The following is a 26,427-nucleotide window of genomic DNA, read 5'->3' as shown; positions in this document are numbered from 1 at the left end:
TTTGGAATTAAATACTCTGTAGGCTTTTGCAGTTGAAGAATATCCAATAAAGTAACCATAATCTACCTTGGCAGCAAACTTTGATATGGAATCTTTCAGGTTGAAAACGAGACAAGGGCAACCAAAAACTTTGAAGAAAGAAATCAATGGTTTGATATTCATTAGTACTTCATAGGTAGTCTTTTGGTGTCTTTGATTGATTAAAACCCTGTTTTGCACATAACTAACAATATTCACTGCTTCTGCCTAGAAAAAGAGTTGTAGACCTGAGTAAGCTAGCATGGATCTAGCAGCTTCAATTAAAGTTTTGTTGTTTCTTTCAACTACCCCATTATGTTGTGGTGATCTTGGAACACTGTATTGTCTTACAATCCCTCTACTGTCACAAAATGAATCAAGAGAGTAATTTTGAACTTTGTTCCATTATCACTTCTGAGCACCTTGACAGGTAGATCATGTTGCTTCTCAATCATGACAATGAAGTTTTTGACAATTTCAACAATTTCATCTTTGGATTGTAGGAAATAAGTTCAAGTGAATCTTGAATATTTATCAACAATGACTAGACAATATCTCTTCTTGGCTAGACCCATTATCCTAATAGGGCCAAACAAATCAAGATGGAGAAACTGAAGACATCTAGTGGTTTTGGATTCTTCAATGGACTTATATGAGACCTTTTGTTATTTTCCTTTAAAACAAGAAACACAAGGTTGATCACACTTGAATTCTTTCTTATTAAGCCCTCTCACAAATCCTTTCTTGGAAACAACATTAATTTTTTGTAGGTTAACATGACCTAACCTCCTATGCCACAATTCAGTTTCCTTTGGTGATGTGCGTTAGGTGTAATATATTTTTAGATGTTTATTTGAGCCCTTTTTACACTTTTAGCCAAGTTTTAAATTTATAAAACACGATATTCACTAACACTAAACACACAGATGGGCAAGTGCACCCATCGTGGACGTAGTATAGTGTTGGTAAGATACCGAGGTCGTCCAAGGACACAAGAGCTTTTAATACCGGTTTATCCTCAACGTCTAATCAAATCAAAAAGTTAGAAAAATGTTTTAAACTAAAAAAAATAAAAAACTAACTAAATGCTGAAAAAGAAAATAAAATAAAAACAGATAGACAAGATGAATCACTTGGATCCGACTCGTGTATTAGTATAACCTTTGATTATTTTCGCACTTTTGCACTTGTTTAAGAGATTATCTTAGTTATTGTAGTAGGCCCCTCTTTTGAAGGCGACGTTACCCTCAACCCAGTAGTTTGAGTCAGCAAGGATACAATCCTAAAGGGTCGGATTATTGAAAGATAATGAATTAAGTTATTAATGCAAATTATGGTAGGCCCCGCTTTTGGCGGTGACGTTACCCTCGGCTAAGTAGTCTGAGTCAGCAGGGATACAGTCCTAAATAGCCGGGTTATAGTATTAATAGTAGTTAGCTTATGAGGGGGTCAAAGAGTTTGGATCCCCGCCATCCAATACCTATGGGCATTGAAGGAGATCCTACTAAATTTGACCCAGGTCCCAAGCAGGACCTCTAAACGCTGAACAAGGGCAAGACCCTTACCAAACCGTTCCCTTAACCCCCGACCAGGTAGCCAACATACCTCCATATAGACCGTGGAGATATGAATGGTGAAAATCCTTTATTTTATATAGACAGTAAAATAACGCCAAGACACCACGGACAAACGATAAGGAAAGATCACCTTCAACATAAGTAACTAGTTATTAAAGTCATTAATACAAAACCAAATAAAAAGTGCAAAAGATTAAAAATAAAAAGTATTATACTAAACACTTGTCTTCACCAAGTGATGTAAGAGACTTAGGCAAACATGGCCTTGATTGTCAAGAACTCTTACGATCAATCTTGGATCCCGAGACGACTCACACACTCTACGATGGACAATGGATGATGGTGGTGGATGATGGTGTTATGGTGGTGATGGGTGGTGGATGAAGTGTGAGAGAGGTGGTGTGCCAAGGGATGAGAGAGAATGAAACCAAGCTCCTCTATTTATAGGCTGAACAGAACGCTGGACACGGCCCCGTGTCCGCTGGACACGGCCCCGTGCCCGTCTGACATTCTCTCTCTTCATTAATTGTAATTGCGAATTACAATTAATGCGCCTGCTGTACTTTCAACACGCCCCCGTGCCCGCTGGGCACGGCCCCGTGGTGAGCAATGGAAGCTTCTACTGGTTTGTCTTTTCTGCTGCTTCTTGGGCACGCCCCCGTGTTCACTGGACACGGGGCGTGTTCAGACTCTGTTCTCTTCTCTTTGTCTTGGGAGGTGCCGTTGAGGGTCCGGGCAGTTTACTTTTGTTCCTTTTCTTGTATTTATGGTAGAATTAGTGGTCTTTTTGCTTCTTTTGTGATTTTGAGCTCATTTCATCCTGAAAATACAAAAGGAAGACAAAAACACTCTTTTTCCAACATTAGTACTTAAAAAGGGTTAGTTTTATGCCTTAATTGATGTGTTTTATATGTTGCATTTTACACATATCAAATACCCCCACACTTGAACTTTTGCTTGTCCTCAAGCAAAACTCTTTTAATGTGGCTTACACTCCCAAATGGAATAGGTAGAAGAGAAGTTTTTTAACTTGTCCTAGAGTGTCGGGAATCCAAGGTTTGTATAGGTTCTATTTTTATTTTATTTACAATCTTATTCGTCATGGTTTATTTTGAACTTTTCATAAGATAAACTACTTATTTGGGCATAGCATGCCTTATTAAAATTCCATTTATATACAAGTTCACATACCTCACGGGAGATCACTCAATCACTCGGCCGAAGGTGTATATTTAAGTGAATCGCTCGAGAGCGGCACGGATTTACATTCTCCATATGCTTGCCAAGCGATCAATCCTCCTCCTTTTTAACTTTTTACCTTTGTAAATATCAAGAGGTCTTTTGGGGTGAAGGCTTGGGTTTGAAGGTGGGTGGTTGGTTAGTGGTTAGTAAAAAGGGCGAAAATCGTAACAAGTGTCGGTTTTCGTGAAATACCTTATTTTTGGTGACATTTATTTTTGAAGTATTTCTCCAAACAAGCTTTTTGTAGCTTATGTTTGTTTTTGACTTCATCATTTTTTTTTTTTTTTTGTCACGTAAAGGGTATGTTTATGAAAAACCGAGTTTGTTACTAAAATAAAGGTGAAAAAAATGAAAAAGGTTTTTGGTGGGTAAAAAAAAAAAAATTTGTTTTGGGGGTAATGAAATGAAAGGTTTAGGCTCAAAGGGGGTTTTCTAGGGGATTTTGGGTAGGTAAAAAAAAATGAAAAATAATGGTTTTGAAAGAAAAATAGTTAGTCCTAATGCCTCCATCATTTACTTACTTGGGTTTAAGTTGGTAAGGACCGGGAATGTATCGTCGTGGCAAGTTCTAGATTTGTAAAGACCGAGCGGCTATTCACACAAGAAACGAAAAATGAGCATTTAATCTAGATATGTGTATTTTTATGCTCAATAAAGGCTCAAAACTCACTTTTTGTGGGAATGGGTTTTTTAATGTGACCAAGCATATATAATCGAATTTTAGCTAGACTTGTTATACCGTTTCATAATTTTCTTATGTTAGTTCTTTTTATCACGACGCTATCGGTTGTAAGTTTGTAAAAATATAACCCTTTTATAACTTGTTATTCCCAACTTAAACTAAGACAAGTAAATAAAAAAATGAAAAATTTTTTTGAAAAAAATTTGGGGTGTTTAGCGGTTCCAATAGAGTTTTGTGTAAGGCTTGTTTTAGGATTTTGCAAAATTCCAAGGTTTTAGCATCCCCCCCCCCCCCACACTTAAATTACACATTGTCCTCAATGTGTCCAAAAATAAAGTTTTTGGTTGATTAGAATATGTAAAAGTGTGTTTGAAAACAAAGATTTGTGTTACTGGCGTTCTAGACACGGCCCCGTGTCCATTGGACACGGCCCCGTGGCGAACTGCCAGTAACGAAAAACTTACAGAGGGTGAACACGGGGGCGTGTTGGGTGAACACGGCCACGTGTCCGTCAAAAATCTGCAGGTCAGTAGCCAAACAGCAGAACTGGGAGATGGACACGGGGGCGTGTCGGCTGGACACGTCCCCGTGTGGACAGTCTGTTAGCCAGAAAAAAATAGGGTTTTCTCCCGATTTCTTCCTCCTAGGGCTGCGAGTGCTAATGTTTAGCATTCTAACCCTTGCATTGCACCTGTTCAAGCATTCAATACCATCCAACCAAGCACAAACCATCCTAATCTTACCATAGTCAAATATTATCCAAACATAAAGTAAAAACAAAATAAAGATAAAAAGTAGTTAAGGAAAGTAAATTGTCTTGACAAATGGCACGCAGGCCATGAATTGTTTGATGGAAAAGAAGGGTAATCAAACCTGTGGGCTCATCACCAGCTAGCCCCTTGCTCCTCCCAGCCTCCTACTCCATATCTTCATCACTGTCTTCACCTCCGCCTCCCTGCCTCGCCATGTACTCCCGGATGCTACCGATATCATCCTGTATATCGTTGACGCTGCGTTCGATAGCTCCTACCCGGAGGTGTGTGTTGTTGGCGAGGTTGTAGGTGTTCCTGGTGCACATGAGGTTTTCCTGCAAAAGATCATGTAAACTTTGGAAATTAGGAAAACCGCCTCCTTGAGAGGAGGATTGACCCTGTTCGCCTTGGGGAGGGTATTGGTACTGTGGAGGTGGTGCATGAAGAACTAGAGCCTCTTGCGGGTTCCATGCGTAGCCTTGTGTCCTCTGAAAGCTCACCGTCCCGTCCTCCGCTTCATAGAGCAAGTTCATGGCCCGGCAGATATGGTAATCAACCCGTCCCGACCATGGACTCCTTTCGAAGGACTTCGGGATGTTCGCGAAGTGCTTGAAAAGACGGTACACCCATCCCCCGAAGAAGATTGGTGTAGGAGCAGAGGCAAGGCGGTTCAAGTGCATGTTCCGCAGTAGGAGGTAAGGAACATCGAGAGGCTTCCGGTTGTGGATGCAGTGAAGGACAACCAAATCTCTAACCCCAACAACGCCACTACTGTCATGGCGTTGGTTCAGCGAGTATGTGAGGAGCCTGTGGATGTAGCGATATAACGGGTCTCTCAGTTTGGTACTCTTTGTGCTGCTTGAGTTGTAGATCCCCTCACCGATTTGAGCCCATGCGGCTTGGCGTTCAGTCGCGTCCAAGTCTCGCAATCCCCCGGTATTCTCTTCATTCCCCGCTTCTTCGTCTTTGTACAGCCCAATGATTGATCCGAACTGCGCCATGGAGGTTCTATAGGTCGTACCCCCACATCGAAACTCGACCGCCTCGTGATCAAACGGTTCGCGTCTCGAGTTGAAGATGAACGTGCTATAGAACTCCAATGTGCATTGATGGACCGACCGAAGTCGGGTAGTCAATGCGACGTGCAGTGGACCCGTCACTATGTTGTTGAAGCGGTCCAGTTGGTTTACCATTGTCAGAAGATCGGTACATGCCCGCCTTGGATACTCTTCGGGCCTTGTTTGTAGGACCTCGTAGCGAGCCCTGGCGTCAAGTTCGCTGGCATTGAACCGTGTGAATTTGGACATCTGAAAAGAATACAGCAAAAGTTAGTGCGAAACATGGAAATTCAGGTTGAAAACTGCAAACAGTGGGCTGGACACGGCCCCGTGTTCAGCGAACACGGCCCCGTGTTCAGGCGTCTGTAACACCTAATTTTCATTTTTTCGTCCCGGTTTCGAAAACCTGAAAATTTTTAGCCTAATAGCAGCGGTTTCCCCCGAAAATGAAACCCTAAATGTCATTTTTCCAAAATCAAACCTTTTACCCTTTCAATTTTGTGTTTTTCGGTTCAAGAACAAGGGTTTGTGTTTTTAGTTGAAATCGGACAAATCTATCAACAATACATGTCTATTTACTCCCTACTACTCTACTCTAAACTACTACTAACAATTTTCATCAAAAATTTTGAGTTCGATCCGGATGAACATGAAGAACCCTAGATTTCCCCCAATTTTTGATGTTTTAACTACATGCAAGTAACTAATCTAACTACTAAGAAGGATAGAATCATACCTTGACGTTGTTAGGTTTGGTGGTAACGTTCGAAATCTGCAGAAAATCGCTTCTAACCAGAGAGTTTTCGGCGAAACGGGGCGTGTGGAATGGTGTAACTGATAGAAAAAGAGGGTTTTATCCCGACAGTCGCCTCGACACGGCCCCGTGTCCAGCGGACACGGCCCCGTGCCGGGTGAAATTTTTGAAATTTTTTTTTTTCGTGTTCGTGTGCATGCCCCTTATCTCCGAATAATGGTTAGATGATTTTACCGGTTTCGAATGTATACTTACCTGTAACATGTCGGGTATGAGTTTATTCGTTGACCGTTTGAAGTGCGATTTCCTCTTCCTCATCCTCAATGGATCCTCTGTAGAGTTTCAGCCGTTGGCCATTGACTTTAAATGGTGTCCCATTCCGAGTTTTAATTTCTACTGCACCGTGTGGAAAAACATGGGTGACTGAAAAAGGTCCCGACCACCTAGATTTTAACTTACCAGGAAACAATCGAAGTCGCGAATTGAACAATAGAACTTGGTCTCCAACCCGAAATTCATTAGATTTAATATATTTATCATGCAAATTTTTCATTCTTTCTTTATAAATTTCGGAGTTAGAATATGCATAATTCCTAAGTTCTTCTAATTCGTTATTTGACAAAATCGATTCTTACCGGCAACTTCTAAGTCTAAGTTTACGTTTTTTATTGCCCAGTAGGCTTTGTGAGCGATTTCTACTGGCAAGTGACAACTTTTTCCATAGACGAGTTTATATGGGGTTGTGCCTATAGTGGTTTTATAAGCGGTTCGAAAAGCCCATAAAGCGTCGTCTAGTTTGTCGGCCCATTCTTTTTTATTTATCCCTACGGTTTTCTCAAGTATTCGTTTTAAACCTCGATTAGTCACTTCGGCTTGCCCATTTGTTTGAGGATGATATGCTGTTGAGACCCGGTGATAGACCCCATACCTTGTTAATATTTTTTCGAGTTGATGATTGCAAAAATGGGTACCTCTATCACTTATTAATGCTTTTGGTGTCCCGAAACGAGAGAACAATTTTTTTAGGAATTTTACCACTACTCTTCCATCATTTGTTGGAAGAGCTTCGGCCTCTGCCCATTTAGACAGGTAATCGACTGCCACAAGTATATATTTGTTTCCTTTTGAAGGTGGGAAAGGTCCCATGAAATCGAGTCCCCACACATCAAAGATTTCACAAACGAGTATGCCATTTTGAGGCATTTCGTTTTTGGAAGAAATATTACCTGATCTTTGGCAGGCATCACATGTCTTTACAAGGTTTTGTGCATCCTTGTAAATGGTTGGCCAGTAGAATCCCGAATCAAATACCTTTCTTGCGGTACTTGCGGCACCATGATGTCCTCCGTATGGACTTTCATGACAATGACGGAGTATTCTTCGTGCTTCATTACCATGGACACACATTCGGATGAGTTGATCGGCACACATTTTGAAAAGATAGGGGTCTTCCCAAAAGTAATGCTTTACATCAGCAAAGAATTTTTTCCTTTGATGATGTGGCCATCCTTTGGTGACTATACCGCTGGCTAAGAAATTAGCGTAGTCGGCATACCATGGTTCTTGTCTGCTTTCCATCATTTCCAGGGACTCCGTGGGAAATTTTTCGTTGATTTGCTCGTCCCTGGTTGTCTCCAAAGCTGGGTCTTCTAAGCGTGAGAGGTGATCTGCAGCAGTGTTTTCTGCTCCTCTTTTGTCCTTGATTTCAATGTCGAATTCTTGGAGGAGTAGAATCCACCTTATCAAACGGGGTTTTGCGTCTTGCTTCTTGAAGAGGTACCTGATGGCTGCATGGTCTGTATAAACTATTGTTTTAGAAAGAACAAGATAAGAACGAAATTTATCAAAAGCAAACACCACCGCTAGTAACTCTTTTTCTGTAGTTGTATAATTTTCTTGTGCATCATTTAGAGTTTTACTAGCATAATAAATTGGGTGGAAATGTTTTTCTTTTCTTTGTCCCAATACTGCTCCAACAGCAAAGTCGCTTGCATCGCACATGATTTCGAAAGGAAATTTCCAATCTGGTGCTATCATGATAGGTGCATTAACTAGCATTTCCTTGAGGGTTAGAAATGCTTGATTGCATTCCTTGTCAAAGATGAAGGGTGCATCTTTTTCAAGCAATTTTGTTAGAGGTCTTGAAATTTTCGAAAAGTCCTTGATAAACCTTCTATAGAATCCGGCATGCCCTAGGAAACTTCTGATTGCTCGCACGGAGGATGGAGGAGGTAATCGAGATATAGTCTCAATTTTTGCCCGATCAACTTCCATTCCTTCGCTTGAGATTTTATGTCCGAGTACTATTCCCTCTGTTACCATGAAATGGCATTTTTCCCAGTTAAGGGCGAGGTGAGTTTCCTCACATCGGGATAGCATTCGTTCAAGATTATCGAGGCATTGATCATATGAGTCTCCAAAGATGGAAAAGTCATCCATGAAGACTTCCATGGTTTTTTCAATCATATCATGGAAAATGGCGACCATACAACGTTGGAGTGTTGCAGGCGCATTACATAGACCGAATGGCATGCGTCGATATGCAAAAGTTCCGTAGGGGCATGTGAAAGTTGTTTTCTCTTGGTCTTCTGGTGCTATCGGTATTTGGAAGTAACCTGAAAAACCATCTAAGAAACAATAAAATTTATGACCGGATAATCGTTCTAACATTTGATCAATGAAGGGCAGAGGAAAGTGGTCTTTCCTTGTTGCTTCATTTAATCTCCTATAGTCTATACAGACTCTCCATCCTGTGACGGTTCTTGTGGTTATTAATTCATTTTTCTCGTTAGTTATTACCGTCATACCTCCTTTCTTTGGGACTACTTGGACGGGACTTACCCACGGGCTATCGGAGATAGGGTAGATTAGTCCGGCGTCGAGTAGTTTGATGACTTCATTTTTAACCACTTCTTGAACATTGGGGTTCACTCTTCGTTGTGGTTGAATCACCGTTTTGTAGTCATCATTCATTAAAATTTTGTGCGTGCACATGGAAGGACTTATTCCCTTAATATCTACAAGCTTCCAAGCGATCGCATTTTTGTGTTTTTTAAGTAGGTTAACTAATTTTTCTTTTTCTAAGCTAGTTAATTTAGACGAAATAATTACAGGTAAACTACCATCTTTGCCTAGAAAAGCATATTCCAAACTCTTAGGGAGTTCTTTGAGCTCGATGGGTGGGTCTTTAGGAGACACCTTATTTTGTGGCTCATTTAGATCAAGAACTTTAAAAGTTTGTTCTATGGCTACCTCTTCGTCGACAAAGTGGTCTTCCTCGTGGTTTGTATCAGGTGGTTCAGCTTAATCTTCAATTAGGGGGTCATTGTTGCCAAAAGGATATTTCATTGAGCGCTCAAGATCTATGATCCTTTTGAATGCCCCTAATTGAAGAGTTAGAGTGTTGAATTTCCGGTTTTTCAAAGCTTTGTGAGTTTGTACAAAAGGTTTTCCCAAGACTAGGGGAGCATCATCTAAGATGACGAAGTCGGTTGGGATTACCATTTGATTTGTTTGAACCAAAATATCTTCGACTACACCGATTGATTTCATTACTTTTCGGTCGGATAGAAAAATGGGTATTTAAAGTGGAGTAAAATCACTAATACTTAACTTTTCAAAAATGTAGTTGGGCATTATGTTAACACAAAGATCTTTATCAATAGTGATATTACTAATAAACGAATTTTGAAAGAAACATGGAACCGGTGTGATGTTAATTTCAAAAGGATCTTCCTTTATTAGCGAGGTTTGATCATTAGTTAACTTAACACTTACCATTTCTTTGATTTTAGCACTAGTGTTTAACTCTTTTAAAAACTTGGCATGAGGGGTTATTAAACAATGGTTTTCGAAAGTAGGTGACAAGAGAATAATTTCATCTAAATTGGACTCTTCTTGAATTTCAACATTATCGGACTCACCATTTTCGTTGTTTAACTCATGTGTCTGTTTTTCACTTTCTTGTTCTTCCATTTTTACACTTTCAACTATCTCTACGTTATTATTACTTTTTAACTCTTCTCTCGCGCGGGATTCCTCTTCCCGTGCGCGAGATTCTTTTATGCAACGTTCGATAGTTTTAAGTTGTTCTATTATCCGATTAGTTACTTCGGTGAGATTGAAAGAATTCGGATCATCAAAGTTTGAATCCGGTTGTTCGATCCTTGGTTCCTCATAGTACCCATATGAAGTAGATGGTTCACACCATTGTTCTTCATTGTAAGTGTATGATGGATAAGGGTCGAAACTTTGTTCTTCATAGTACTCATATGAGGTGGGTTGTTCACGCCATGGTTCCTCATAATAAGTGTATGAAGGTGGTGGCTCATATGTTGAATCTTCAAAGTATGAGTATGAAGGCTCATACCTTGGTTCATCAAAATATGAGTATGAGGAAGGAGGTTCATACCTTTGGTCTTCATAGGATGTGTATGAAGTTGATGGCTCGTACCTGGGCTCCTCATAATGGTTGTATGAATTGGATGGTTGATATGAGTTATTATATTGAACCGAGCGTGCATTACGACAATTAGTGCAATAATTACCTCTATAATCATCCTCATCATAGGTGTAGTTGTAATCTCTTGAGTATTGATCCATAGGAATCACTCAACAGACTACAACTGAGTCTCGGGACCAGAAAACAAAAATAAGACGGAAACAGAAGCTGGACACGGCCCCGTGTTGGGTGAACACGGCCCCGTGTTCAGGGACTGTATCTGGGCGTTTTAATTAAATTAACTGGTCACTTTGAGCACGGGGGCGTGTTGAGTGAACACGGCCCCGTGGTCAGACTCTGTATCTGGGTATCTACTCTAAAAATATGCAGCACGGGGGCGTGTTCAGCGAGCACGGCCCCGTGTTCAAGCTACTGTAAATGCAAAACTAAACTAAAATGCAGAAAAAATGCGCGCGTTTTGAAAAGGTTTTGAAAAACTGATTAGGCCGTCGATTTTAAGCTTTCTTAAAATCCTTGTGTCCCCGGCAACGGCGCCAAAAACTTGATGTGCGTTAGGTGTAATATATTTTTAGATGTTTATTTGAGCCTTTTTTACACTTTTAGCCAAGTTTTAAATTTATAAAACACGATATTCACTAACACTAAACACACATATGGGCAAGTGCACCCATCGTGGACGTAGTATAGTGTTGGTAAGATACCGAGGTCGTCCAAGGACACAAGAGCTTTTAATACCGGTTTATCCTCAACGTCTAATCAAATCAAAAAGTTAGAAAAATGTTTTAAACTAAAAAAAATAAAAAACTAACTAAATGCTGAAAAAGAAAATAAAATAAAAACAGATAGACAAGATGAATCACTTGGATCCGACTCGTGTATTAGTATAACCTTTGATTATTTTCGCACTTTTGCACTTGTTTAAGAGATTATCTTAGTTATTGTAGTAGGCCCCTCTTTTGAAGGCGACGTTACCCTCAACCCAGTAGTTTGAGTCAGCAAGGATACAATCCTAAAGGGTCGGATTATTGAAAGATAATGAATTAAGTTATTAATGCAAATTATGGTAGGCCCCGCTTTTGGCGGTGACGTTACCCTCGGCTAAGTAGTCTGAGTCAGCAGGGATACAGTCCTAAATAGCCGGGTTATAGTATTAATAGTAGTTAGCTTATGAGGGGGTCAAAGAGTTTGGATCCCCGCCATCCAATACCTATGGGCATTGAAGGAGATCCTACTAAATTTGACCCAGGTCCCAAGCAGGACCTCTAAACGCTGAACAAGGGCAAGACCCTTACCAAACCGTTCCCTTAACCCCCGACCAGGTAGCCAACATACCTCCATATAGACCGTGGAGATATGAATGGTGAAAATCCTTTATTTTATATAGACAGTAAAATAACGCCAAGACACCACGGACAAACGATAAGGAAAGATCACCTTCAACATAAGTAACTAGTTATTAAAGTCATTAATACAAAACCAAATAAAAAGTGCAAAAGATTAAAAATAAAAAGTATTATACTAAACACTTGTCTTCACCAAGTGATGTAAGAGACTTAGGCAAACATGGCCTTGATTGTCAAGAACTCTTACGATCAATCTTGGATCCCGAGACGACTCACACACTCTACGATGGACAATGGATGATGGTGGTGGATGATGGTGTTATGGTGGTGATGGGTGGTGGATGAAGTGTGAGAGAGGTGGTGTGCCAAGGGATGAGAGAGAATGAAACCAAGCTCCTCTATTTATAGGCTGAACAGAACGCTGGACACGGCCCCGTGCCCGTCTGACATTCTCTCTCTTCATTAATTGTAATTGCGAATTACAATTAATGCGCCTGCTGTACTTTCAACACGCCCCCGTGCCCGCTGGGCACGGCCCCGTGGTGAGCAATGGAAGCTTCTACTAGTTTGTCTTTTCTGCTGCTTCCTGGGCACGCCCCCGTGTTCACTGGACACGGGGCGTGTTCAGACTCTGTTCTCTTCTCTTTGTCTTGGGAGGTGCCGTTGAGTGTCCGGGCAGTTTACGTTTGTTCCTTTTCTTGTATTTATGGTAGAATTAGTGGTCTTTTTGCTTCTTTTGTGATTTTGAGCTCATTTCATCCTGAAAATACAAAAGGAAGACAAAAACACTCTTTTTCCAACATTAGTACTTAAAAAGGGTTAGTTTTATGCCTTAATTGATGTGTTTTATATGTTGCATTTTACACACATCATTTGGTGATGCCTGAGAGATTAGACATACACTTTGTGGCATGGGGTTATTTTTTAACATATCATCAACATATACATTTCCACTTCTGTTAGCCACAAGTTGAGCATTATCGGCAAAAGCACTCAATTTTCTTTGCAAGCTCTGGCCCAACTATTTTACATGATTTTTTTTTTGTGAAAAATGTACCATACTCTTTGTCACACATTTGTGACACACCTAAAAGGTTAAACTTTAAGTTGTTAACAAGATTAATATTTTCAAATTTCAATTTACCAGCATTTACTTCCCCCGACCCAAGTATTTTTCCCTTTGAATCATTTCCAAAAGATATATTAGATCCTGTATGAGCCCTAAAGTTAAACAAGAGATTCTTACAGAATGTTATTTTGGGATGAAATATGTATAATTAATACAAGCATGTTTTGTGTAGAAGACGGCCAGAGGGGACACAAGTGCTAATGGACTAGCATGCCAAGAAAAACTGAATAGTATGGTTGCGGAGGAAGTGGGGAAGGCCTTGCTGTAACATCCGCCAAAAACGAATATGTAACACCCCGAAAATGAGTTTGGTAATCAAACCACATTAATATTTATGAACGGGTAAAATACCGTTAGTGGTGAAATTAACCCGATAAATATTAGGAATTAAATAAATAAACCTAATATTAATTAAAAGGAGAATAAATACGTTGAGAAAAACAAAGTATATAAAAAGGGGCCCGAGTTAACGGGACTTAAGATAAACGAGTTATAACTCTCGGAACCCACTAAGTTAACTAGGAATAAATAACCTAGTTAGTTATTTGTTTTAAAACAATAAAGAAGCATGAATTAGTAAGCCTTTTATAAACCTTGAATATTGGAGGGACGAAAATAGGCAAAAGTGAAAGTGAATTTAATAAAAGAAAAATCTACACCAAAAACACACACAAGAGTGTGTTCCTGGTCGACTTCTACACAGAGCAAAGGAGGGTTCTTCTCTTGAACCCTAAATCAAAAAATCATCAAATTAAAAGAGAAATCGAGCCGAGAAATTGGGGCTTTTAATAAAAACGTGATCACCAAGCTTAGGGAATCACAAGGTATGTTGAAATTTGATGATTGGTAATTCTATAAACTTTTCAGAAGTTGTTTAACATGGTTTTCGCGGACGTTTTGTCAACAAAATAGTTGTTGACAGCAAGCAGGTCTGTATTTGCAGAAATTGTTCGAGGCCTTAAACACTTAGTTTTGACTCAATATTTGGTCAGAAGTGGTATAAGAATATAAATGATGATTGGTAATTTTTATAAACTTTTCAGAAGTTGTTTAAGATGGTTTTCGCGGACGTTTTGTCAACAAAATAGTTGTTGACAGCAAGCAGGTCCGTATTTACAGAAATTGTTTCGAGGCCTTAAACACTTAGTTTTGACTCAATATTTGGTCAGAAGTGGTATAACAATATAAATGATGATTGGTAATTTTTATAAACTTTTCGGAAGTATTTTAATGTGGTTTTCGCGGATGTTTTGTCAACAAAATAGTTGTTGACAGCAAGCAGGTCCGTATTTGCAGAAATTGTTTTGAGCCCTTAAACAATTAGTTTTGACTCAATATTTGGTCAACAGTGGTATAACAATATAAATGATAATTGGTAATTTTTATAAATTTTTCGGTAGTTGTTTAACATGGTTTTCGCGGACGTTTTGTCAACATAATAGTTGTTGACAGCAAGCAGGTCCGTACTTGCAGAAATTGTTTGGGGTCTTAAACACTTAGTTTTGACTTAATACTTGGTCAGAAGTTGTATAATAATATAAATGATGATTGGTAATATTATGTATTGTTAAGTGTTACAAATACAGGCAAGCGGAAAGTATGAGCATGTTTTGCCAAAGTTGACGAAAGGTAATGCAATGTATTAAAAACGAGTCAATGTTGACCCGTGACAGGTACGCACAAGGAATGATACTCTCGTGAAGGGTACATGTACCAACCATAATATGGATTATGGTTGGAGGAAATAAGAGTTTTTTTTAAGAGTTGATAAAATTATAGTTTGACATAGATACCCATAACGGGTCAAATAATTCGGTTTAAGAACCGGAAATTTGAATTTGAAGGAAACAAGAATTTTGAATAATAGATGAATGACTTGGATGGAAATATGTTTATATCTTGTTGTGAAGCTGTCAAAACTAACTTTTATGTTGGTTTTGATTTTAGGAATGTCCTATGGAACTCCAGATGAGGATCAAGCAAGAAAGGAGAACCGAACACATGTCTCGAACCTTCCGCAACGATCTTATTTTGTTCTAGTTTAAAAAGTGGATATTGTAAACACTTGAAATTATATTTTGGAATGTTTTAAATTAAGTAAGAAGTTTAACTTGGAAAAGTTTTTGTAAGCTTTCATTTTCGTATAAAATACGTGTTTAATATTATAATGTTGATTAATAGAGACGGGTCTTACGTTCATTAATAATTTATTTTCGTAAATTATGCCAAAACTGTTAAAAAAATATGGGTGTTACAGGAACTTAGAAACCCGATCTGTTTGTAAACTAGATCTGAATTGTAATAAATAAAGACACGTATTTCATCAGTTATTATGTATTATTTTTATTAGTTTGAATATTGCTAAGTTAATTAATGTCTCACCAGTGATTCAAACAACATCACGTTTAAACGACACCATGCTTTCAACCAACACCACCTATCCCTAAACGATAACCCCATCTCTAAACTCCACCTATCTTAAACAACATTATCCTAAATGACACTATCACCTACCTTCAAACGACAACCTAAACAACAACTTTAAACTTCAAATGATAAGTGTCTATCACCAAACAATATCTGGTGTTGTTTGACACTCACCCAAATGACAACCTTACATCCACCAAACGACATTCATTGTCGTTTGACACCATGACCAAACAACACAGGCTCCATGTTATACGACATGGACCTTCACCTTCCTTTTTTTCTTCAATCATGATAACCCAACTCTCAAGCAACTAATCCAATTGTTTTTAGCCATGATTAATATCCTAATTTACCCTATATAAAGTCTAAGCACTAATAAACAGCCATAACATGTCCCAATACATCCTTATTTTTGTATAATTTGAAATTAAATCAACCACCATTAAAGCCTCCTTAATAGCAAAATTTTTAGAACTAAATTCGTTTATCACAACCCCTAATATCAGAACCAAACATCATCTCCATCCTCTGCCCTCAATACCTACTCTCAAAATCTGTTTAACACCATTCTAATTCACGATTTTGAGCAAGTATCAAAGCTAGGGCTTGGAACTTCCCATCACGAATTCTCCTTGGTATCTCAACCAAATTAGGTAGTTCTTGAGCCTAACTTGGTTTATTTTTCATGCTCTACAAAACACCTCTATCAATGCCTGTGATAGAGGGCTTACAAATTCGAATTTAAATTCTTGATATTCTAGGGTTCTTAGTTTATAGTTTTGGGACTTTTGATCTTAGGAATGGTGTTTTGATGAAATTGAATCCATGTTACTATTCATAATCACATTAGAAGTATTTGTGTAAATTTTGAGAATTTTCAGACATCTATTGAATTTATTTCATATTTTAGTCACAATTTATCATTAGGAAATTGTATAAAATATAAAATTTATCAACATAAAATTATATAAATATTATTTCTGATTATTACCTAATATATTTATGTCATGGAATTTTTATAAAAAACTATTATAATTTTTGGTGATTTAACTTGTAACAAAAGGAGTTAAGAAATTTTAAAATAAATAAGTTTCTATATAAAATTAATTATGATTATAAAATCCGAATTATAAAGTCATTGAATAAAATTTACTAACTTATCTAATTTCTAAACATTTATAAAATATAGTAACATATCAAAATGTTATTTATAAACTAATCATATTTATTATACAATTTTACAAATAATAACCTACTATTTATGTCAGAAATGAGTCTATACAAAAGTCCCTAAATCATATGGTTTATTTTATATTTTGTTTACGTGTTGGTTGTTTAGTATTTTTCCGTTATTTTATATTTAGGGTGATCACTAATATTTTTTTCTCTCGTGTGGTGTTGTCGTGTATCAAAGCTACGCAAAATAGTGAGTAGATCTCTAATTCCCCCTTTTACAATTAATCTTTTGGGTTGTGTCATGTTGATACGTGGTTGTAAACCGGTGCTCGTTATTGTTTAACTTGACGTTTTTACGTAAGTTTTAGTTTCGAATAGCCTACTTTTAATCAAGAATGTGTTTTGCAGGTTTGATGGAGTTTAAGGAGCTTTTCGGGAGCTTTACGGGTCACTGGGTCGAAAACCGGAGCACCGGGATGCGTTACGGATCAACCGGGAGTGCAAGAAGCGAAAAAATGAGAATTGAGTTTCAAGAGGCCGTCGCCGACGGGTCTAGGGCCGTCCCGGACGGGCTCTAGAAACACCCGTCGGCCAGAAACACCCGTATCCAGGTGCATAACCCGTCGGCAGAACATGCAGTTTTGGGGACCCGTCGGCGACGGGGTCAGGCCCGTCGGCGACGGGTAGTGGATTCTCAAAACGCGAATTTCGTTAATTTGAAGGCTAAGCTCGATTTTGATTGGTGTTCTTTCATTCAAGACGGGGGTTACACTCACTTGGGAGTTTGAATCTCAAGCTTGGAGCCTAATTCACCTAACAATTCATCTCGAATTCCATCTATCACTACATCTCCAACCCGAATCAAGAATCAACCACCATCATTCATCACAATCTTGATTCCCAACCCTAGCCATCAATCCATTTATCCATCCACCCATCATCATCCATCACCAACCTTCATCATTCACCAATCCTCCAATCAAGCTTCAAGATGACTCCATCTGCATTCCAAACATCTGGTGATCAAGTTGCATCAACCATGAGCGGCTAATCATCTCGGTTTCACCCCGGTGTAGGTAGTTGTTAATATTAGGGTTTCAATTTGTTCTTGTTTCATCTTAGTGACAATTTGTATTTGGTTTTTGAAACTCTTGACAATAGTATTACATTTGTTACGAATTCGTGAATTGTCGAGCGATGTTAAAAGTTATGACTTTGCGAAACGGTGATATGTAATTGTACATTGTCATTGTTAGGATTTACTTGTGTTGATTACAAAGTGTCTTTTTGTCCGTTCTTCGGGGCGTTGATAATTAGTAGCACCTAAGTCACGGTACACTAAATCCGTTAATCAAATGCATTTGAGTTGAAACTAAAACTTGTAGAAATCCTAGGTTAGCAATTACCGAAACCGGGTGTGATTCCTTTTTATCATTATTGTTCTAGTATCCAATTTTCTTGCAATCGTTAGTTAGTAGTTGTTAATTAATTAATCCAATTTCAGTAGTTCAAATTCACATCTTTCTACTAAACAAAAATACAAAAATATCTGGCAAGCTTCATAATTGTGACAATTCTTTATAATTCAGTCAAATCCATACACAAACCACATACTCTTCGTGGTTCGACCCCTTGCTACCACTAGCTATTTGTTAAGGGTAATTAGGGCATATAAATCTTATCTTTGACCGGAGCGCGACACTCCGATCAAATTTTGGCGCCGCTGCCGGGGAGTGCGTGCGCTTTGTGTTTGGATATTGTTTGAATTTATGTGATTAACTGTTTAATCTGTTTAGCTCTCTTTTTGTATTTGTCTTTTTCCTTGTTACGCGGGGTGTGTTACTTGTGCAGGTTACAGGTAGTGCATGCATACGCGGAACTCCGGGAGGACTTCACCTTTAGTCTACGAACCGGAAATTGAAAGACTCGCAAGAAGGAACCTAGCAAGCCGGTTAGAAGCAACTCTTGCTTCTAATCAAACCAACCAAACACCACCACTCACGCCGACCATTGAAACCGATTCAATGGCGAATCAAAATTCCAATCAAAACCAGAACCAATTCCAATCCCCGATGATGAACCGTATAGTGTTCCCGGTTATCAATCGCCGGAACATGTAAGCATCCATACGGAAAATTCGGACGATGGGGGGGGGGGTACTACGATGATCGGGTTAACGATGATGAAGATTGGGGCTACGTGAATAGGGGAAACATCTAAAACACTAGAAGGTATGATGATGAGGAATTTGGCTACCAAAATGCCAATTATGTTGGGGACGATGAATACGGTTATGGAGGTGGAAGAAATGATGGTTATGGGAACAACCGTCAACCACGAAACAATAACCAACGGAACCGGAATGATGGGTTTTTTAATAACCACAACGCAAACCCTAACCGGATTTCTCGTTTCGTGGGAGGTGGTAACCCAAGGGATAATCGAAGGGAGGATCGAAGAGATGATTGAAGAGGTGAAAGACGGGATAATAGAAGACCGGTCGATCAAGAAGTTAACGGTCCACAACGTCGTCAACAACCTCCACGGGGAGTAAATGACCGTTTTCGACCGATAGTGACCGAGAATAATTCTCCGATAGTGTGCGAAAGGAGGATGTTTGATTGTAAACCGCATTACATCAACATACTTCCTCACTTCAATGGAAGGTCCAATGATGAACCATACACACATTTAACGGAGTTCTCTTCCATTTGTGATACTATTGGGGGGCACAATTTCGCACTAGAGGAAGTTAAGCTTCGGTTATTTCAATTTTCGTTGAAAGACAAGGCAAAACAGTGGTTCCTCACACTTCCGGCCAACAGTATTCGAACTTGGGAACAAATGCAACAAGCATTTTTGGATGAATACTATTCTATGGCAAAGACCGACGATGCTAGAGATGAAATTCGATCATTTCGTCAACTTTCGAGTGAACCTTTACATGAAGCATTTACCCGATTCAAGGAGTTGATGAGGATATGCCCACATCACCAAATAGAAAAGTGGGAGTTGGTGAAGTGTTTTGTACGGGGATTAGATGACACCACTTGGAATCGTCTCGAGTCAACAAGCAATGGAACACTCTTGAGCAATCATGAAGACGATGATTGGGAATTCTTGGAAAGGATGAGCAAGCGGTCTAAAGAAAAAGAATCGGCCGATAGAGCAAAGAGACATCCAGTTTCCCGGTCACTTCCCGATCTTGATTCCAAGGATCGAATCTCTTCTTTGGAGCGAGAAATGGCTCGTCTAAAGAAGAAAGAGGTAAATGCGGTTCAGTTTGCGGTTTGTGAAGAATGTGGAGATATTGGGCATACAACCGATCAATGCCCAATGGGGTCGAGTGGTTACACTGAAGAAGTCAACCAAGTATATGGAGATAGGAAACAGTACGACATGAACTCCAATACTTACCATCCGGGTTTGAGAAATCACCCCAATTTTCGGTATGGCAACGCTTCAAATCAAATGAACCCGAATTTCCAATCGGGTAATCAAGGAGGAAGTGGGTCATCATATCAAAACCGTCAAGGTGGTAACCAAGGAGGTTACCAACGAAATTACAACCAAGGGTACCAAGGTGGGTACCAAAAGAATTATAATAATCAAGGCGGTATCGGGAATGGGTCGAACAATCAAACCGGTGGCGATGACTTGAGTGCCAAGATGGATGCTTTGCTAAACATGCAAAAAGAATCTCAAAGCAACATAAAAGAGACTCACAATGATGTCAAAGAGATAAAGAAGACAAACGAGATTTGAGACAAAGCACATGAGGCATTGGCGAAGCAAGTGGGTCAACTAGCGGAAGAAGTGGCCCAAATAAAAGGAAGCATGGGGAAGCTTCCAAGTGACACCACGGTAAACCCTAAGCATCAAGGGTCGAGCTCGAGAAACACACGTGAGGTACATTTAAATGAAATTTCTTTACGTAGTGGTCGAGTCATAGATAATGGTGTTAAACCACCATCACCCCAATTTGTTGAAGGGGTGGTGGAAGATGCGAGTGAAGATGAGCGTGAGGATGATCAAACGGGTCAAAATAAAAATGATTTGAAAAAGAAAAACAACCCACCCGTTGGGACCATCCCCGTCCCCAAGGCTAAGGAAAAGGGTGTGGAGGCTAATACCGCCCCTTATCCCGAAGCATTGAAGGGACCCATGAAAAAAGTTGTAAACAAAAGAGGTCCACAACAAGAAGAGTTGTTGGAAATTTTCAAACAAGTCAAAATTAACTTACCTCTTTTGGATGCAATTAAACAAGTACCGTCGTATGCTAAGTACTTGAAAGATTTGTGTACCCAAAAACGCACTCACAAATTTCCAAAAAAATTAGATTTAACCGAAAACGTGAGTTCGATTCTTTCGGGTGCACTTCCACCTAAGCTCCAAGATCCGGGAGCGCCTATCATTTCAATTCAAGTAGGCGATTTTAAAATCAACCGGGCACTTCTAGATCTTGGTGCTAGCGTAAGCATTCTACCGGGTAGCTTGTATGACCAATACGAGTTTGGTCCACTTCAATCGTCAAACACCACCGTGGTGTTAGCCGATTTGACACCCAAACTACCCCGTGGAATTGTTTCGGATGTGATAGTGAAAATCGAGGATTTTTACTATCCGGTGGACTTTCTTGTGCTTGATTATGTGGCCAAGGACCCAACCAAACAACCTACGGTGATTTTGGGTCGACCGTTCTTAGCAACTGCAAATGCTCAAATTGATTGTAGAACAGGAACGGTCGACATGACATTTGGAAACCGAAGGTTGAGGTTGCATGTTTTTTCCGGACTTATGAGCCCTCCAGTTGATGATGAATGCTATATGGCAGACATTGTTGACACGTGTATACCTCTTTGCGATACAATCGTTTATGGGGAAAACACAATGGAGGAATGTTATATGTTTGACAGGTCACAGGTGGAGGTGGAGCAAAGCATAGACGAGGAAGTAAGGAGTTTGGAGGTGCTTGCGGTTAGAGAAGGAAAACCGACATGGACGCACCAAGTTGAAAGCTTACCGGAGAGCATTGACACTAAACTGAAGCTGTCATTAGTAGAGCCTCCAGAAGTTGAGTTGAAGGCATTGCCAAAGCATCTCAAGTATGCTTATGTTGGAGAAGGCAATACACTCCCGGTTATTATTGCATCGAATTTAACCGTGGAGCAAGAGAGACAGTTGATGGAGGTGTTGGTCACCAATCGGGCGGCGATTGGATGGACCATTGCGGATTTGAAGGGTATTAGTCCCTCGGTGGTGATGCATAAAATCATCACGGAAGAGAATGTGACTCCTGTTCGAGATGCACAAAGGCGGTTAAATCCGAACATGCGGGAGGTCGTGAAGAAAGAAGTGTTGAAGTAGCTTGATGCGGGTATCATTTACCCGATCTCGGATAGCTAATGGGTGAGCCCAACACAGACGGTTCCCAAGAAAGCGGGTATCCAAGTCGTCAAAAATGACGCAGGTGAAGAGGTAGCCACCCGGCCGGTAACCGGGTAGCGAATTTGTATTGATTATAGGAAGTTGAATACCGCAACTTCCAAAGATCATTTTCCTTTACCTTTCATAGATCAAATAGTTGAGAAATTGTCGGGGCAAAAATTTTATTGCTTCTTAGATGGTTATTCCGGTTATAACCAAATTGCTATCCATCCGGAAGATCAATCAAAGACTACGTTTACATGTCCTTATGGTACTTTCGCATTTAGGCGAATGCCGTTTGGATTATGTAACGCTCCCGCCACCTTCTAAAGGTGCATCATGAGTATCTTCTCCGATATGGTGGGAAAGTCTTTGGAAATCTTCATGGATGATTTCTCAATTTTTGGATCATCTTTTGAGACTTGTTTGGACCAACTAGATAAAGTGTTAAAACGATGTGTTGAGACTAGTTTGGTCCTAAGTTGGGAAAAGAGCCATTTTATGGTTCAAGAGGGAATTGTGTTGGGACACGTGGTGTCAAGTCGTGGGATAGAGGTTGATCGTGCTAAGGTACAAGTTATATCTACTTTACCATATCCCACGACTGTTAAAGGTGTTAGGTTGTTTTTAGGTCATGCGGGGTTTTATAGGCGGTTTATTAAGGGTTTTAGTGATATAACAAAGCCTTTATGTAATTTGTTGTTAAAAGACCACCCGTTTGATTTCAATGAAAATTGCCAAAATGCTTTTAACAACTTGAAAGAGAAATTAGTGGAGGCCCCAATCTTGCAATCGCCAAATTGGTCTTTACCTTTTGAAATAATGTGCGATGCAAGTGATTATGCGGTAGGGGCCGTGTTGGTACAACGGGTTGACAAGAAACCCGTTGCCATATACTACGCAAGTAAGACTCTTTCGGATGCGCAATTGAATTACACAACCACCGAAAAAGAGTACTTGCGGTGGTATATGCATTGGATAAATTTCGGTCTTATATATGGGGTAGTAAAGTGATTATTTACTCGGATCACACTGCAGTTAGGTACCTCATGGAGAAAAAAGATGCAAAGCCGAGGTTAATCCGATGGGTGTTGTTGCTCCAAGAGTTTGATTTGGAGATACGGGACAAGAAGGGCATTGAGAACGTGGTAGCGGACCACTTGTCCCGCTTGATGGTTGAAGAGGATCCGAAAGCTTTAGAAATCAATGAGTCCTTCCTAGATGAGCATATAATGAAATTGGATAAATTGCCATGGTATGCTAACATTGTCAATTATCTTGTTACAGGTGATATGCCGGCACATTGGGATAGACGGAAAAGGCAACACTTCATGTCCCAAATCAAATACTATCGGTTGGAAGAACCGCATTTGTGGAAGGAGTGTGCGGATCAAGTTATAAGGAGATGCATTGATGACGAAGAGATTCCGAGCGTGTTGCAGCATCTACACTCGTTTGCATGTGGTGGTCACTTTAGTGGTCACAAAACGGGTCACAAAGTGTTGAATAGTGGCCTTTATTGGCCTACTATCTTCAAAGATGCAAATGAATTTGCCAAAAATTGCATAGAGTGTCAAAAATTAGGGGGTATCTCAAAAAGGGATGAGATGCCCATGCAACCAATCCTTGTAATCGATGTCTTCGATGTATGGGGTATTGATTTCATGGGCCCATTCCCCAATTCCTATGGCAATTTGTATATCTTGGTGGTCGTTGACTATGTGTCAAAATGGGTCGAAGCAATAGCCACCAAGACAAACGACCATTCCGTAGTATGTAATTTTGTCCAAACCAATATTTTCTCAAGGTTTGGGATTCCTCGTGTCATTATAAGTGACGGAGGATCCCATTTTAAAAATTTTCGGTTTGGAAAACTTCTTAAGCGGTTTGGTGTTGACCATAGGATTGCCACCCCCTATCACCCGCAAACAAGCGGGCAAGTTGAGGTGTCAAATAGGCAAATCAAAGAGATTTTGCAAAAGACTGTGCGGGCGGACCGTAAGGATTGGTCAATTAAGTTGAACGATGCTTTATGGGCCTACCGTACGGCACACAAGACACCCATTGGCACTACACCTTACCGGTTGGTTTACGGTAAAAACTGCCATTTACTGGTTGAACTTGTGCACAAATCGTTATGGGCTAGTAAAGAGGTTAATGTGCAATATGATGATGCAGGTAAAGAACGGAAGCTCAAATTATATGAGTTGGAGGAGCTACGGGAGATGGCATATGAATACGCGTCTAAGTACAAGGATGGGATGAAAAGAGTGCATGATGCCAAGTTGAGAAAGAAAGAGTTTGAAGTGGGTCAAAAGGTGTGGCTCTACAATTCGAAGCTCAAATTCTTTCCCGGAAAGCTTCGAAGCAAATGGATGGGACCCTATGTTGTCACCCGGGTCGGACAATTGGGTGATGTTACTATCGAGGACCCGAAGGACGGGGTACGACAAACGGTAAATGGTCATCGGCTAAAACCGTTTCTCGATGGTAACGAGAAAGTGGATGAAAACAAGGAATCGGTAAGCTTTGTGGTAAGTTTCCCGGTTTACGAGGTCGAATGAAAAGGACCGGTAACATTTGGTGTAAAGTTATGTATAATTATTTAATTGTTTGCGTATTTGGATGTTAATCGTTTCCGTTTCATACTAACCTCTCTTGATTGTGTGAAGTTCGGGCACTCCAAACGGGTCATGAAGATACAAGGTATGTTTTAGACTTAGTTATGTGCATTGAGGACAATACACGATTTTTTTTGGGGGATGGTAGGGCCGTTGACGGTTGTTGCGTTTAAAAAAAATAAAATAAATAAATAAATAACACCCGTCGGCGACGGGGTGATGTCCGTCCCGGACGGGCTTTAGATTTGACCCGTCGCCACCTGTTTTCCGTATCCAGACATTTAAGCCGTCGCCACCACTCCCATTTTCCCTTGCCCGTCGGCGACGGGGTGGGACCCGTCGGCGACGGGTTGTCAATTCTCTTCCGACGCCAGCTCGTGTCAGCATGTTTAGAAACGCCTCCAACCTCTCCAAACCTCATCACAACATATACCAAACTCGGTTTTGACCACATAATCACCCCACATTCCTTACCTATTAGTTAAGACCTCATAATTTCCCTGCTCTCTCTCTCCTCACCTATACATCTTCTCCATCTTCTTCATCCTTTACTCTCAAAACCCTAAAACCTTCAAGCTTTCATAACATGCTCAATTCCATCAACTGATTTTGAGTCCATCTTGGGTAATTTTTCAAGAAGAACAAAACCCCCAACACGGTTTCCTTCAATTCTTGCTATTTTGCGAGATTTCTGGGCGGATACTTAGGGGTTTTTGAAAGGGTGTTCGTCAATTTACTTGCTTTACATCTTTTCACAGTTTTTCTAGTTCCAACAACACAAAGGTATGGACTCTCTCTAATCTTATGCTTGATTATCATATATGTAATGTTTTTCTTCCGAAGTTTTAAACTTTTTAGTTTAAGAGTAGGTTGTTTAGACAATGCGTGTTGATCTAGCATGATTTTGAGTAAGATTAGTTGTTGTTGATGGAATTGAGCATGTTTTAACTAGAGTGAAGTAAGTACACTGTTATGCACATGATTGAACATGAAAGTGATGTTGAATACATTGTTGAAATTATAAGAAGTTGTAAGATTAACAAGGAAATTAATAAGTTCATGATAAAATTTGCGACTTTGAAAGTATAAAAACGCGATTTTACTTTCACTTGTTAATTAAAAATTTCAACATCACACCTCATGTTCAAAGTTTGGGAGTTTAATGAAGGTTGAATTTATATTGATGTTTGCTTGTTTGTGATTGTAGTTATGGCGGGTGGCAAGAGACAAAAAACTACAGGCCAAGCATCATCATCAGGGGTCGGTTCTTCTTCCAGTTTAATACCGAAGAAGTGGGAGCAACTAAGCTCCGTAGAGGAGAACGATGCAAGATTATACAGACAGGATTGGGAGTGGGCGAAGTTTAGGGATAGCCAAAGTGCTAAAATTTGGGATGACGAGAAGAACAAACCGTTGTCGGGTTATCAAGACAGGAAGTTAGAGGCTAAGTTGTGGAAATGGAAGATGGTGAACGGTGTGAACACTTCAGTTCCAACAAGGGTAATATGTGAACGGGTTGTGAACGTAGAAGAATTTCGTCAGATCAGGATTGTGCAGATGTTTGAACGTCTAGGATGGGAAAGTGTCCTTGATTGGTGTGAAGATAATACCTCCAGGATATACTTAGCGGAAGTATGTGAATGGTTATCTACCTTGAAGCTCGTGAACAAGAATGAATCTCCATCACAGTGGAAGTTGGTGGGAAAGACTACTCGAGGGAACATGACAATGTCCTTCGAGACGATGAATCGTATTG

The sequence above is a fragment of the Helianthus annuus genome, chromosome 8, assembly GCF_002127325.2.
Source record: "Helianthus annuus cultivar XRQ/B chromosome 8, HanXRQr2.0-SUNRISE, whole genome shotgun sequence".
Classification (NCBI taxonomy): Eukaryota; Viridiplantae; Streptophyta; class Magnoliopsida; order Asterales; family Asteraceae; genus Helianthus; species Helianthus annuus.
Note: the sequence above shows the minus strand (reverse complement) of the source record.